Source organism: Cherax quadricarinatus, chromosome 73, assembly GCF_038502225.1.
Source record: "Cherax quadricarinatus isolate ZL_2023a chromosome 73, ASM3850222v1, whole genome shotgun sequence".
In the NCBI taxonomy this organism is placed as follows: Eukaryota; Metazoa; Arthropoda; class Malacostraca; order Decapoda; family Parastacidae; genus Cherax; species Cherax quadricarinatus.
This window is the reverse complement of record NC_091364.1, coordinates 11,009,402-11,026,901: the sequence shown is the minus strand read 5'-3', so window position 1 is coordinate 11,026,901 and position 17,500 is coordinate 11,009,402.

Here is a 17,500-nt window from a genome sequence, read left to right as displayed (position 1 = left end):
AATCGATTATATAAACAAAAAATGTGACTATAAAAAGGTTTATATAAGCTAGAAAAAAAAGGAGAGGCAAAATAATGGGGAGATAATTTTAAGCCACAATTGTGACTATACCAAAAAATAGAGGCCTATAATTAGCGATGCGTTGAGGCGTATTGCAAGACGCTTAAGTGAATTTCTGTGCAAGAGAGGGATAGGCCTAGTGTAGTGCGCCAGCGATGGTGACCAACCGCGGTGTGCTAGGGACGGTATGTTGTGCCAATTGCCAAGTTTCTTCTTCTGTGTCATCAATAAGGGTCAGTATGGCATTTATCTATTGATCATTTTACGCCCATATCTACTTACAGTCACAAGATAGGTAGAACCCACCACCCGTAGTGTGTGCACTGTAAGCCTCATTCACTGTACGCTGAATGATAGTTACAGTGCACACACTATCGTATACATTGTTAGTATACAGCCCATCCTGCAAGACAAATTTTGCATTGTAAGATTTTAAATTAAGTTTAATATTATTGTACATAAAATATTCATATCAGTCTGTATGTCCTTTTGAGATTTCTAAATTAAAACTATTTGTCTGTATTTATACAGAATATTTCTGGTTTTATTTATCCTTGTCTGCTAAGTTTATACAGAAGTACCAACCTGAGAAATTTTATGAATTCGCCCCTTCCACGAAAGAATATATCTGTATCTAAGTCATCAAAGAGATTATTCATTTTACCTTGGTAATCAGTTTCTTTCAAAAATACTACTGCATTTATTTTGTCTACTTTAGTAATATGCAAATGTTCATTATGAATAAGATATTCGTAAGACTTAAAAAAAAATCTTTGAGGGCAGTTGGGAATATTTTGTTTCATCATAGAACTATTAACCATCGTTTCTAGCTAGAAACGTTCCCCTGAACCAATCTGCTTGGATTTCCTATTCATTTCTGCAACACTGCAAGCTCCTGATGATGTATTGATTGCAACACGAAAGGCCTTTGGTTATTATACCACCAATCAGGGTGACCCAAAAAAGAAGAAATGCTTTCATCATTCACTCCATCACTGTATTGCCAGAGGCGCACCTACACTACAGTTAAAAAAAAAACTGCAACGTATCAACACCCCTTCCAAGTGCAGGCACTGTACTTCCCACCTCCAGGACTCAAGTCCAGCTAACTGGTTTCCCTAAATCCCTTCAAAGATGTTACTTTGCCCACACTCCAACAGCAAATCAAGTCATAAAAACCATTCGTCTCCACTCGTACCTATCTAACATGCCCATGCTCACTTGCTGGAAGTCCAAGACACTCGTACAAAAAACCTCCTTTACCCCCTCCCTCCAACCTGTCCTAGGACGACCTTCTTTCCACTAAAGATTTATATGCCCTCCAAGTCATTATATTTTGTTCCAATCTCCCTAAATGTCCAAACCATCTCGACCCTTCCTCTTCCCTCTGGATAATACATTTAGAAACCCCGCACCTCCTCCTATCTCCAAGCTACGGATTCTCTGCATCATATTCATTATATTCAGACACGACATCTCCACTACCACCAGCCTTCTCCTTGTTGCAACATTCACAACCCATGCTTCACACCCATATACGAGCGCAGATATCACTATACTCCCATACATTCCCCTCTTTGCTTCCATAACGTTCTTTGTCTCCACAGACTCTTCATTGTTCCACTCACCTATTTCTCCCTCATCAATTCTATGATTCACCTCATTTTTCATAGATCCATCTGCTGACAAGTCCACTCCCAAATATCTGAATACATTCACTTCCTCCAATCTATCATTACCTAATTTTTTTTCTCATGACCTTGCCCTTTCCTATGTTCACTTTTAATTTCCTTATTTTACATACTCTTCCAAATTCGTTCACCAACCTCTGCAAATTCTCTTCAGAATCTCCCAAAAGCAGTGTCGTCAGTAAAAAGCAACTGTGACAATTCCCACTTTGTTAGATTATCTCTTGCCAACATCCGAGTATTCCCTTCTCTTACAACCCCATCTATAAATATATTGACCAACCATGATGACATTACGCATCCCTGTCTAAAGCCTACTTTTACTGGAAAATAATCTCCCTCTCTCCTATATACTCTAACCTGAGCCTATCCTCGTAATATATATATATATATATATATATATATATATATATATATATATATATATATATATATATATATATATATATATATATATATATATATATATATATATATATATATATATATATATATATATATATATATATATATATATATATATATATACGTATATAAAAGCAGCAATACTAAACAAGAGGATGACAGAGAATACTGCTTACAGCGTTCATCTAAATGATTTTCAGTAAGCAAGACAGTTAATTAATTATAAATCATCAGTAGAAGCTACTTAAGAGATGCAGTGTAAGACTGGCCTCTGAGAGATTATTATTATTATAATCATGGGGGGAACGCTAAACCCAGAGGGTTATACAGCGCATGTGGGGGAGGGTATGGAAGGCATTCAGGCTCAATTCAAGGAACTGGAGCACAGATCCAATTCCCTAGATCGAGAGCCCCTCACCAGCATCAAGGAGCCTCCCTTGAGGGGGCCTCTGGGAGAATGTAGTAAGAAAGAGAGAGAGGATAAAGAGATAGGGTTTACTGATTTGACTAACTTACAAAGCATTAGAAGAGTTTAGTTATTCATTTGCTACTGTCTGATGAAACAATTCACAGTTTGCTACTAGCCTTACCAACTTTCTACTTTAGTGACTTATTTTCTGTCACACGAGAGAAACTATCACCTCTATGGACGTGTCTTGATGCCTGTGAGGTACTACTGATCAAGGAAACCTGACTTATCCTTAGGTTTCTTGGATTGAGTTTCAATGCCTCTCAAAACGCACATCAATTACTTCCTGGTGTTTGTGTGTCTTGTTGCTGTGTTAAGATACGTTACTTTCTGGTGTGTGCCCAGCTGCTGTGTTAAGACAGAAGATGGGTGAGTCAGCCGCTTCCCTCATATTGTAACCATCAGCTCCTCAGCCATAAGACGAGGGTGATCATCCCTAATGGTAGGGAGATTATCCATCATGGTAGGGAGATCACCCCCTAATGGCAGGGAGATCATCCATCATGGTAGAGATATCCCTAACGCCTTGGAGAACATCCATCATGGTAGAGAGATCCCTAATGGTAGGGAAATCATCCTTTATTGTAGGAAAATTATCCAGCATCAGGAGATCATCCCTCTTGATAGGAGACCACAATCCACATGGTAGAAAAATTACCCCTCATGGTGGGGAGATCGTCTATTATGGTAGGGAGAGCAACATTCCTCATGGCAGGGATATCAACCCTAATGATAGGGAGACCATCCGTCATGGAAGGGGGATCATCCCTCATCCTCCCCTCCTTCCTCGTCTGCCAAGAAAGGAATGGAGGGAAGATTGGGGGAGAGGTGCCCTCCCTAGAAGGCATCAAAGGGCTAGAGGAGAGACTGGGGAAGGGGCTGGAGGAGGTTGACCATTCTAAGCTTCAGACCTTCACTAAATGGATCAGTCAGATTATGTAAGGTTATCAGCATGCTAAATGAATCGATCACACAATGGAGGCTAGAATAAGCCACAGTACCGTGGCTGCAACAACTCAAAACTAAGCCACAACACTGAAAGATGTTTCTCTCAGACCTGCTTGTTAGACCTCTACGAGGGAACAAAACGTCACCTACTTTTCATTATCAAGTTATGGGAGAGTTAATGAAGAGTTAAATATATGTATAAAATCCCTGGTGCGATTTCAAGCAACCGAAAATTCGCGAAAAAATCTTTTTCTCCAAAAATAGAAAACAGGCATGATGACACTGTTTTTTGGAGTAATTACTTCCCACAAATGTGAAAAAATAAGGTATATATAGTTTTCATGGTTTTGATAGCATAAGTGAGCTGTAGAAATATAAACTTATACTATTTGCTGTAGTATCTACGTACTGTTTGCTGGTGTAGTATTCACGTATTGTTTGATGTAGCATCTACGTACTGTTTGCTGGTGTAGTATCTACATATTGTTTGTTGGTGTATCTACGTACTGTTTACTAGTGTAGTATCTACTTACTGCTTGCTCGGGTAGTATCTACGTACTGTTTGCTGGTGTACTATTCACGTATTGTTTGCTGGTATGGTATCTACGTACTCTTTGCAGGTGTAGTATCTACGTACTGTTTGCTGGAGCAGCATTCACGTACTGTTTGCCTGTGTCGTATTCATGAATTGTTTTTTGGTGCAGTACGTACGTACTAAATGCTGTAGTATCTACGTACTGTTTGCTGGTGTATTATCTACGTATTGTTTGCTGGTGTAGTATTGACATATTGTTTGATGTAGCATCTACGTACTGTTTGCTGGTGTAGTATCTACGTACTGTTTGCTGACGTAATATCTATGGATTGTTTGCTGGGGAAGTATCTACGTACTGTTTGCTGGTGTAGTATTCAAGTATTGTTTACCGCTGCAGTATCTACATATTGTGTGCTTGTGTAGTATCTACATGGTTATCAAACAGATAGACCGATTAAAGCAAAATAAATCCCCGGGCCCTGATGAACTTTTTTCAAGGGTTCTTAAAGAGTGTAAAATGGTACTCTGTGAACCTTTAACTAATATCTTTAATTTATCTCTTCAAACAGGTGTAGTGCCTGATATGTGGAAGATGGCTAATGTAATTCCTATTTTTAAAGCAGGAGACAAGTCGTTACCGTCAAATTACCGCCCAATAATCCTAACCTCAATTGTAGGTAAATTACTAGAATCAATTATAGCCGATAATATAAGAAGCCATCTCGATAGGCATAATTTGATTAATGATACTCAACATGGTTTCACGAGGGGCCGTTCCTGCCTAACTAATTTATTAACCTTCTTCAGCAAAGTTTTTGAGGCCGTTGATCAGGATAAAGAATTCGATATTGTTTATTTAGATTTTAGTAAGGCTTTTGATAGAGTACCACATCAGAGACTGTTGAAGAAAGTGGCTGCCCATGGCATTGGGGGAAAAATGCTGTCATGGATCGAGTCATGGCTCACTAATAGGAAGCAGTGTGCATAAATGGGGTTAAAACTGAGTGGGGATCTGTAACAAGTGGCGTTCCGCAGGGATCAGTTTTAGGCCCACTGTTGTTTATAATATATATAAACGACCTTGACGAGGGAATTACAAGTGACATAAGCAAATTTGCTGATGACACGAAGATAGGTAGGATAATCGATTCAGACGTTGATGTCTCACAACTTCAGGAGGATTGAGACAAACTCAATTCGTGGTCAGAAAAGTGGCTGATGCAGTTCAATGTAGATAAATGTAAAGTTCTAAAGCTCGGAAATGTTCCTAACCCTAGCACCTACCAGCTTAATAATGTTGAACTTAGCAGTATAGAATGCGAAAAGGATTTGGGGGTTATGGTAAGCAGCAACCTTAAACCGTGTAATAAAGTTGGTAGAATTACCGACAATATGTAAAGTAAAAGGACACAAGTGCAACTAATGTGACATTTATTGTGGCAACGTTTCGCTCTCCAGGAGCTTAATCAAGCCATTACAAACAATACATGGACACAGAGGGTATATAAAGGCTCAGAGTGAGGTGCACCTTACTTACTCTGAGCCTTTATATACCCTCTGTGTCCATGTATTGTTTGTAATGGCTTGATAAAGCTCCTGGAGAGCGAAACGTTGCCACAATAAATGTCACATTAGTTGCACTTGTGTCCTTTTACTTTACAACCTTAAACCGAGACAGCAATGCCTAAGCGTACGTAATAAGGCAAATAGATTATTGGGATTTATATCAAGAAGTGTAAGCAACAGAAGTCCAGAGGTTATACTGCAGCTTTATACATCATTAGTAAGGCCTCGCCTAGATTATGCAGCTCAGTTCTGGTCTCCATATTACAGAATGGACATAAATTCGTTAGAAAACATTCAGCGTAGGATGACTAAATTAATACATAGCATTAGAAATCTTCCTTATGAAGAAAGATTGAAGACCCTTAAATTACATTCACTTGTTAGACGAAGAATGAGGGGAGACCTGATCGAAGTGTATAAGTGGAAGATAGGTATTAATAAAGGGGATGTAAATAAGGTCTTGAGGATATCTCTCCAAGAGAGAACCCGCAGTAATGGATTTAAATTAGATAAGTTTAGATTTAGAAAGGACATAGGAAAGTATTGGTTTGGAAATAGGGTAGTTGATGAGTGGAACAGTCTACCTAGTTGGGTTATTGAGTCTAGGACTTTGGGTAGTTTCAAATTTAGGTTGGATAAGTACATGAGTGGGAGGGGTTGGATTTGAGTGGGACTTGCACATCAGAGCTTATTTCTTGGGTAGCCAGTAGGCCTTCTGCAGTGTTCCTGCATTCTTATGTTCTTATGGTCTTAGTGGGATGAATTGTAAAGGACTTGCCAAGTATGGGCCAACAGGCCTCCTGCAGTGTTCCTCCTTTCTTATGTTATGTTCCTACTTGCTGGGGTAGTATCAACGTAGTGTTTGCTGGTGTAGTATTCACGTACTGGTTGCTGGTGTAGTATTCACGTACTGTTTGCTGGTGTAGTATCTACATGCTGTTTGCTGTAGTATCTACGTACTGTTTCCTGGTGTAGCATTCACGTATTGTTTGCCTGTGTCGTATTCATGTATTCTTTGCTGGTGTAGCATCTACGTACTGTTTGCTGGGGTAGTATCTACGTACTGTTTGCTGGTGTATCTACGTACTGTTTCCTGGTGTAATCACGTATTGTTTGCTGGTGTAGTATCTACGTACTGTTTGCTGGTGAAGTATCAACGTCCTGTTTGCTGGTAAAGTATCTGCGCATTGTTTGATGGTGTCATCTCTAAGTAATGTTTGCTGTAGTATTCACAATTGTTTGCTGAAGCATCTACGTATTGTTTGCTGCTGTAGCATCTACGTACCGTTTCCTGGTGTACTATCTACGTACTGTTTGCTGTTGTAGTATCTTCGTACTGTTTGCTGGTGTAGTATTCACGTATTATTTGTTGTTGTAATATCTACATATTGTTTGCTGGTGTAGCACCTACATATTCTTTGCTGGCGTATCTACGCACTATTTGCTGGTGTAGTATCTACGTACTGCTTCCTGGTGTACTATCTATGTACGGTTTGCTAGTGTAGTATTCACGTATTGTTTGGTGTAATACTCACGTATTGTTTGCTTGTGTATCTACATATTGTTTGCTTGTTTGCTGTAGTAACTTTGTCCTGTTTGTTGGTGTATCTACGTACTGTTTGCTGGTGCACTATACATGCATTGTTTGTTGGAGTATTATCTACGTACTGTTTGCAGTAGAATCTACGTATTGTTTGCTGGTGTCGTATCTACGTACTGTTTGCTGGTGTAGTATTTACGTAATGTTTCCTGGAGTATCTACGTACTGTTTATTGGTGTAGTATCTACGTACTGTTTGCAGGTGTAGCATTCACGTATTGTTTGCTGGTGTAATATTTACATGTTTGCTGGTGTAGTTTCTACATACTGTTTGCTGATGTAGTATCTACGTACTGTTTGCTGGTGTAGCATTCACGTATTGTTTGCCTCTATCGTATTCACGTATTGTTTGCCTCTATCGTATTCACGTATTGTTTGCTGGTGAAGTATCTAAGTACTGTTTGCTGTAGTATCTACGTACTGTTTGTGGTGGAGTACCTACGTACTGTTTTCCGGCGTAGTATCTACGTAATGTTTGATGGTGTCGAATCTACGTACTGTTTGCTGTATTCACGGTTGTTTGCAGTATCTACGTATTGTTTGCTGTAGTACCTACGTACTGTATGCTGGTGTACTATCTACGTACTGTTTGCTGGCGTAGTATTCACGTATTGTTTGCTTGTATAGTATCTCCATATTGCCTTCTGGTGTAGTATCTACATATTGTTTGCTGTTGTAGTATCTACGTACTGTTTGCTGGGGTGGTATCTACGTACTGTTTGCTGGTGTAGTATTCATGTATTGTTTTCTGCTCTAGCATCTATATATTGTCTGCTGGTGTAGTATCTACGTACTGTTTGCTGGTGTATCTACGTACTGTTTGCTGGTGTAGTATCTGCATACTGTTTGCTGATGTACTATCTACGTATTGTTTGCTGGGGTAGGATCTACGTACTGTTTGCTGGTGTAGTATTCACGTATTGTTTACTGGTGTCATATCTACACATTGTTTGCTGGTGTAGTTTCTACATACTGTTTGCTGGTGTATCTACGTACTGTTTGCTATTATCTACGTACTGCTTGCTGGAGTAGTATCTACATAAGTGTTTGCTGTAGTATCTACGTACTGTTTGCTGGTGTAGCATTCACGTATTTGACTGTGTAGTATTCATGTATTGTTTGCTGGTGTAGTATCTAGGTACTGTTTGCTGTAGTATCTATGTACTGTTTGCTGGTGTTATATCTACGTACTGTTTGCTGGTGTAGTATCTACGTACTGTTTGCTGTAGTATCAAAGTACTGTTTGATGGTGTAGTATCTACGTACTGTTTGCTGGTGTAGTATTCACATATTGTTTGCTGGTGTAGTATTTACATATTGTTTGCTGGTGTATCTACGTACTGATTGCTGGTGTAGTATCTACATACTGTTTGCTGATGTACTATCTACGTATTGTTTGCTGGGGTAGGATCTACGTACTGTTTGCTGGTGTAGTATTCACGTATTGTTTACTGCTGTAGTATCTACACATTGTTTGCTGGTGTAGTATCTACATACTGTTTGCTGGTGTATCTACGTACTGTTTGCTGTTGTAGTATCTCCGTACTGCTTGCTGTTGTAATATCTCCGTACTGCTTGCTGGTGTAGTATCTACGTACTGTTTGCTGTAGTATCTACGTACTATTTGCTGGTGTAATATCTACGTACTGTTTGCTGTAGTAGTATCTACGTACTGTTTGATGGTGTAGTATATACGTACGGTTTGCTGATGTAGCCTTCACGTATTGTTTGATGTAGCATCTACACACTATTTGTTGGTGTAGTATCTACGTACTGTTTGCTGTTGTAGTATCTATGTACTTTTTGCTGTAGTACTATCTACGTACTGTTTGCTGGTGTAGTATCTACGTACTGTTTGCTGGTGCAGCATGAACGTACTGTTTGCTGGAGCAGTATCTATACTGTTTGATGGTGTAGTATCTACGTACTGTTTCATGGACTTGTATCTTCGTACCGTTTGGAGTAGTATCTACGTACTGTTTGCTGGTGTAGTATCGACGTACTGTTTGCTGGGGTAGTATCTACGTACTGCTTACTGATGTAGTATCTACGGATTGTTTGCTTGGGTAGTGTCTACGTACTGTTTGCTGGTCTAGTATTCACGTATTGTTTGCTGGTGTAGTATCTACATATTGTTTGCTGGTGTATCTACGTACTGTTTGCTGGTGTATCTACGTGCTTCTTGCTGGGGTAGTATCTGCGTACTGTTTGCTGGTGTAGTGTCTACGTACTGTTTTCTGGGTTAGTATCTACGTATTGTTTGCTGGTGTAGTATCTACATATCGTTTGCTGGTGTAGTATCTACATACTGTTTGCTGGTGTATCTACGTACTGTTTGCTGGTGTATCTACGTTCTGCTTGCTGGGGTAGTATCTGCATACTGTTTGCTGGTGTAGCATTCATGTACTGTTTGCTGTAGTATTCACGTATTGTTTGCTGGTGTATCTACATATTGTTTGCTGTGTAGTATCCACGTACTGTTTGCTGGTGTAGTATCTACGTACTGTTTGCTGGTGTAGCATTCACGTATTGGTTGCTGGTGTAGTATCTACGTACTGTTTGCTAGTGTTTTATCGACGTACTGTCTGCTGGTTTATCTATGTACTCTTTGCTGATGTAGTATCTACGTACTGTTCGCTCGGGTGGTATCTACGTATTGTTTGCTGCTGTATTATTCACGTATTGTTTTCAGGTGTAGTATCTACATAATGCTTGCTGGTGTAATGTCCACGTACTGTTTGCTGGTGTATCTACGTACTGTTTGCTGGTGAAGTCACGTACTGCTTGCTGGTGTAGTATCTACATATTGTTTGCTGGTGTAGTATCTACATTTTGTGGTGTATCTACGTACTGTTTGCTGGTGTAGTATCTACGTAATGCTTGCTGGGGTAGTATCTTTGTTCTGTTTGCTGATGCAGTATTCACGTATTGTTTGATGGTGTAGTATCCAAGTATTGTTTGATGGTGTATCTACATATTGTTTGCTGGTGTAGTATCTACGTACTGCTTGCTGGTTTAGTATCTACGTCCTGTTTGCTGTTGTAGTATCTACATACTGCATGCTGGTGTATCATTCACGTATTGCTTGCCTGTGTAGTATTCATGTATTGTTTGCTGGTGTAGTATATACGTACTGTTTCCTGGTGTAGTATCTACGTACTGTTTGCTGGTGTAGTATCTACGTACTGTTTTCTGAGGTAGTATCTACGTACCGTTTGCTGGTGTAGTATCTATGTGCTCTTTGCTGGTGTAGTATTTACGTATTTTTTGATGTAGCATGTACGTACTGTCTGCTGGCGCAGTATCTACGTATTGTTTGCTGGTGTAGTATCTACGTACTGTTTGCTGGTGTAGTATCTACGTAATGTTTGCTGTAGTATCTACGTACTGTTTACTGATGCAGCATCTACGTACTTTGTGCTGAGCAGTATCTACGTACTTTTTCCTGGTGCAGTATCTACGTACTGTTTGCTTGAGCAGTATCTACGTACTCTTTGTTGGTGTAGTATCTACGTACTGCTTGCTGGGGTAGTATCTACGTACTGTTTGCTGGTGTAGCATTCTTGTATTGTTTGCTGTAGTATTCACGTATTGTTTGCTGGTGTAGCATTCACGTGTTTGCTCGTGTAGTATCTACGTACTGTTTGCTGGAGTAGCATTCTTGTATTGTTTGCTGGTGTAGTATTCACGTATTGTTTGCTTGTGTAGCATTCTTGTATTGTTTGCTCGTGTAGTATCTACGTACTGTTTGCTGGCGTAGTATCTACGTACTGTTTGCTGACGCAGCATCTACGTACTGTGTGCTGGAGCAGTATCTACATACTGCTTGCTGTTGTAGTATCTACGTACTGTTTGCTGACGCAGCATCTACGTACTGTGTGCTGGAGCAGTATCTACATACTGCTTGCTGGTGTAGTATCTACGTCCTTCTTGCTGGTGTACTATTCACGTATTGTTTGCTGGTGTAGTATTCACGTATTGTTTGCTAGTGAAGTATCCACATACTGTTTGCCGGTGTAGCATTCACGTATTGTATGCCTCTGTAGTATTCATGTATTGTTTGTTGGTGTAGTATCTACGTACTGTTTGCTGGTGTAGTATCTACGTATTCTTTGCTGGTGTCGTATCTACGTACTGTTTGGTGTAGTATTCACGTATTGTTTGCTGTAGCATCTACGTACTGCTTGCTGTTGTAGTACCTCCGTACGGTTTGCTGGTGTAGTATTCATGTATTGTTTGCTAGTGTAGTATCTACGTACTGTTTGCTGGTGTATTATCTACGTATTCTTTGCTGGTGTCGTATCTACGTACTGTTTGCTGTAGTATTCACATATTGTTTGCAGTAGCATCTACGTACTGCTTGCTGTAGTACCTACGTACTGTTTGCTGCTGTAGTACCTACGTACTGTTTGCTGGTGTAGTAGTCACGTACTGTTTGCTAGTGTAGTACCTACGTACTGTTTGCTGCTGTAGTACCTACGTACTGTTTACTGGTGTAGTATTCACGTATTATTTGCTGGTGTAGTATCTACATATTGTTTGCTGGTGTATTTACGTACTGTTTGTTGGTTTAGTATCTACGTGCTGTTTGCTGGTCTATGTACTGTTTGCTGATGTAGTATCTACGTACTGTTTGCTGTAGTATTCACGTATTGTTTGCTATTGAGGTATCTACACATTGTTTGCTGGTGTAGTATCTACGTACTGTTTGCTGGTGTATCTACGTACTGTTTGCTGATGTAGTATCTACGTACTGTTTGCTGGGGTAGTATCTACGTACTGTTTGCTGGTGTATCCACGTACTGTTTGCTGGTGTAATATTCACGTATTGTTTGCTGGTGTATCTACATATTGTTTGCTGGTGTAATATTTACATATTGTTTGCTGGTGTATCTACGTACTATTTGCTGGTGTAGTATCTACGTACTGCTTGCTGGGGTACTATCTACGTACTGTTTGCTGGTGTAGTATTCACGTATTGTTTGCTGTAGTATTCATGTATTGTTTGCTGGTGTATCTACATATTGTTTGCTGGTGTAGTATCTACGTACTGTTCCCTGGTGTAGTATCTATGTACTGTTTGCTGGTGTAGCATTTACCTATTGTTTGCCTGTGTAGTATTCATGTATTGTTTGCTTCTGTAGTATCTACGCACTGTTTGCTGTAGTATCTACGTACTGTTTGCTGGTGTTGTATCCGCGTATTGTTTGCTGGTGCAGTTATAATGTATTGCTGTAGTATTCACGTATAGCTTGCTGGTGCAGTATCTACATAATGTTTGTTGTAGTATCCATGTATTGTTTGCTGGTGTAATATCCACGTACTGTTGCTGGTCCATACTCTACCCACCAAACTGTTTGCTCCTGCTCAGCGCTGCCTTTACTATTACCTTCACTGAAAACTCCTGCCCATCGCTGGATTCACTAAAAACTGCCTACCACTTCCTTCAGTGTTGCGGTGGTCAACCTATGTTGCTTATTCCTGAATAATGCGAATAACACAATTCCCGTTTAGGTCATGCTTTAGTAGAAGGACAGAGGGAGATGACATACTCCCAGTTGACAATATATCTTTACCATAAAAATTAAAGAGCGTAAATATGCAAAAATGCATTATACATACATATCTATATCTATATATATATATTTTTTTTTATTATCACACTGGCCGATTCCCACCAAGGCAGGGTGGCCCGAAAAAGAAAAACTTTCACCATCATTCACTCCATCACTGTCTTGCCAGAAGGGTGCTTTACACTACAGTTTTTAAACTGCAACATTAACACCCCTCCTTCATATATATATATAAATATATATATATATATATATATATATATATATATATATATATATATATATATATATATATATATATATATATATATGTGTGTGTGTGTGTGTGTGTGTGTGTGTGTGTTTAGTGACGTGAGTGCCACAATCTGCCGTGGCACTCTGGTCTGCTTTCGTGTTGTGTTACTCGTAACACGTGATATCCCACCAAACATTTGCACACCCGACTATCGCAATATTTTTCCTCTTATCCTCGTACATTTAACACATCGCATTTTATTTTCCTATTTCCAAATAGGCATTGAGTAATAAAATTACTATTTTTTTGCTGCAATTTCACTTTTTTTCCTCTCCCTATTTCTTTATTTCGCTTGTCACTTCATTTATACATATGCTATCGACTCGAAAAGACTTTAAATTATAGAGGGGAATTATTTTTTGTGTTAAAACTATTAAGCTGAAATTACTGCATTTTTGTTTCCTGTTAATATTTGTAATTTTTGACATGTTGTTTATTTTCGTAATAACTAATAAGCTGAACTAACGGGCCCCTCTCAAGGCAGGCGAAATTACAGAAATGGAAAATGCACAGAGAACCTTCACAACTCGCATTAACTTAGTCAAGCACCTAAATTGCACGTAGGCGAGAAAGATGCATCATAATCTACATCCGGAAGAAACTGAGATGGTTTGGTACCAAACCTGCACACCGAAATTACCACTTATTAACACAAGAGGCTTGGTAGACAGAGCAGGATGCCTCCAATGAACAGCAGGAAGCAATGAATTCGCTGGAAAGAAAACTCAATAAGTGTTAAGGAACCACGACTCTTCAATACGCTCCCAAGATTACCAACAAACCCTTATCTGTCTTCAAGAGAAACTCAACAGATTCATCATATCATTTCCTCATAAGCAAGGTGTGGTGCATACAATGAACAGCTTAATCGATCAGGCCAGCAACCTTGAGGCCTGGTCTAGAACCGGGCTGAGGGGGGGGGGGCGGTGACCTCAGGAAGCGCCTCCAGGTAATGTTCCCCTAAGCCACAGTACCTTTGTTGCCTTTAAGCGTCAGCACCAATGTTCCCTATTTGTATCAGTATCAATATTCCATGCAGCTATGGTGAAAAGCTCTGTTCTTCAAGGCACAATACTCGCTCCCATCCTATTCCTCATCCTCATATCTGACATAGAGATGTAAGCCATAGCTCCGTGTCTTCCTTTGCAGATGACACCCGAATTGCCATGACAGTGACCTCCATCGAAGACACTGCAAAACTCCAAGCAGATATCAACCAAATCTTCATATGGGCCACTCAAAACAATATGAAGTTCAATGAAGAGAAATTTCAATTACTCAGATATGGAAAACTTGAGGAAATTAAAGCTCTATCAGGGCATACAACAAATTCTAACTATACAGTAGAGTGGAAAAAATAATGTGAAGGACCTGGGAGTGATAATGTCAGAGGATCTCGCCTTCAAAGACCACATCAATGTATCTGCTAGAAAAATGATAGGATGGATAATGAGAACCTTCAAAACTAGGGACGCCAAGCCTATGATGCTTCTCTTCAAATCGCTTCTCTCTAGGCTGGAATACTCCTGTACACTAACTGCCCCCTACAAGGCAGGCGAAACTGCTGACCTGGAATGTACAAAGAAATTTCAGGGCACACAGAAGTACGATAAAGCACCTGGGAACGGTTGAAATCCCTTGATTTGTATTCCCTGGAACGCAGGCAAGAAAGTTACATGATAATATACACTTGGAAAATGATAATATACACTTGGCGGAGATGCAACATTTCCCCAGTGAAAGGCAGGGGCGCCAGGAGTACACTGAGAGAACATAAAAAGTGTCAGGGGCCCAAGACTGTTCAACTGCCTCCCAGCATACATAAGAGGGATTACCAACAGACTTATGACTGTCTTCAAGAAGACGCTGGACAGGCACCTCAAGTCAGTACCTGACCAGCAGGGCTATGGTTCGTACGTCACCTTGCGTGTGGTCAGCAGTAACAGCCTGGTTGATCAGACTGATCCACCACGAGGCCTGGTCTCAGACCAGGCTGCGGAGGCGCTGAATCCCGAAGCCCTCACCAGGTATACTCCAGGTATCAGCACCAACGTTCTTTGTGAGCATCAGTAACAGCGTTTCCTGCAAGCCATAGCACCAATGTTCCCTGGATGTATAGGTAATAATGTTGCCTATAAGACAGTACCAATGATCCCTATAAGCAGCACTACAAATGTTCCTGCACGCATTAGTACCAACATTCCCTGCAAGCATCAGTACCAATGTTCTCTGCAACAATCGGTATCAATGTTCCCTGCACTCTTCGGTACCAATGTTCCCTACAAGCATCAGTACCAATTTTCCCTGCACGCATCAGTACCAACGTTCCTTGCACTCATCAGAACAAATGTTCCCTGCACGCATCAGTATCAATGCTCCCTGCACGCATCAGTACCAATGCTCCCTGCACGCATCAGTACCAATGCTCCCTGCACGCATCAGTACCAATGCTCCCTGCACGCATCAGTACCAATGCTCCCTGCACGCATCAGTACCAATGCTCCCTGCACGCATCAGTGCCAATGTTCCCTGCACGCATCAATACCAATGTTCCCTGCACGCATCAGTGCCAATGTTCCCTGCACGCATCAGTACCAATGTTGCATACAAGCAGCAGTAACAATAATGTTTTTGTTATCAATGTTGATGTAATCCCAGCCAGCTAAATGGATCACTTATTTGAGATTGGCCCTGAGCTTTGAGATCCTGGCCCCACGTCCAATCCCTTTGTCCCTCCTTATTGATATTCCAATTCCAAATCTCATTCCCGATTAATTCCTGGTTCCTAGGCGCGGCTGGCGCTGACACTTGGCCATTCCTGTTATGATTCCCAATTCCAGTCTCTAATTCTCAATTCCTAAAACATATCGGCATTAATAGAGCAAGCGCCTTTGCCCCGCGGTCGGACCATCTGCTTGCCCACACTCGAATTAAATCAAGTTTTAATATAGAAAAAAAAAAGTTTTTGAACAGCCAAAAAAATTAGCGCACGGGAGGGAGGGGAGTTATATAGCTGGCCGTTCTCGCGCCACCACTGATGAACGTTCACATTCTGAACGTTTCCTGGTTATCTTCAACCACTTCGTTGCCAGTTGCATCACTAACGACTTATTTTCTGTCTATGGGTTTCTGAGAGGTTCGTGTAACCTGCTCAACACAGTCTAGTCATACGTAGCCTAATGTAGCCTAGCGTAGCCTAACATAGCCTAACGTAGCCTAGCGTAGCCTAATGTGCCCTAGCGTTGCCTAAAGTAGCCTACCGTAACCTAACGTGGCCTAACGTAGCGTAGCGTAGCCTAACGTACCTAACCAAATTTTAAAAAAATAAAATTATTCAAATATGCAGGAAACGTTAAGCAATATTCGTTCGCCAGAACGTTAACAAAGTCACGGAATAAACCTAAGAGAAATAATTGCTTGATAAAAAAATTCTCGATTGAAATATAATAATAATAATAATAATAATAATAATAATAATAATAATAATAATAATAATCACCGGCATGCACTGAACCTACGGGAAAAGGACGGTGGCTCCGATTCCTTGGACCAAGAGCCTTTACCAAGCATCAAGGAAGGTGAGAGACAAATTAAGCCTTACAAATCATGGAACTGGCAGAATTTTGCTTTTCTGTAAAAAAATGTAGAACAAGAATTTTGTGACTGTCCAGCTAATTAACATTTTAGCTTAAATAACTGAATTTAACATTAAATAATTATATTCAGCATAAATAACTCGATTCAATTAAATCATTTTATTCAACTAAACATTTTATCCAGCTTAAATAATTGTATTCGCCTTAATTGTGTGCAGCTTAAATAACTTCTAAGCTTAAATAATTGTATTCAGATAAAAAAAAATTGCATTTATTTATACAATAATTATTTTCCGATAAACAATTGTACTGATGAAGTACATCGTGACTAGATGGCGGTCATCGATACCATGCCTAACCCTTCTAGGGTAGGGTAGGTGCCTGAGCCCGAGCTTTTAGCTCATAAGACTGTCATTCCCATTTGCCCCCTTGGGGCGGGATGCAGACAGAGAGGCCCAGCTTGTGGCTAGGCCCGTGAATGTTGGTCCCAAAGATGAGGAGGCACTGTACCCCATGGAGACTTAGGTCTCACACACCCCCAAGAGGATGCTGCTGGGCCACCACTCTGGAAAGGCCCGGCCGGAGAATACCGGCTAATCTTTAATAATAAAAATAAATAGATGGCGGTATATAGCATATTCCAGTATACTGTAGCGCTACCTCTTACCAGGTAACTATACGAGACTTGTATACCCATTCATGTTGTAAATACGGGAGTACTGTAACTATAAACCGGGAGTTTGTTGTAAATACAGGCGTACTGTAA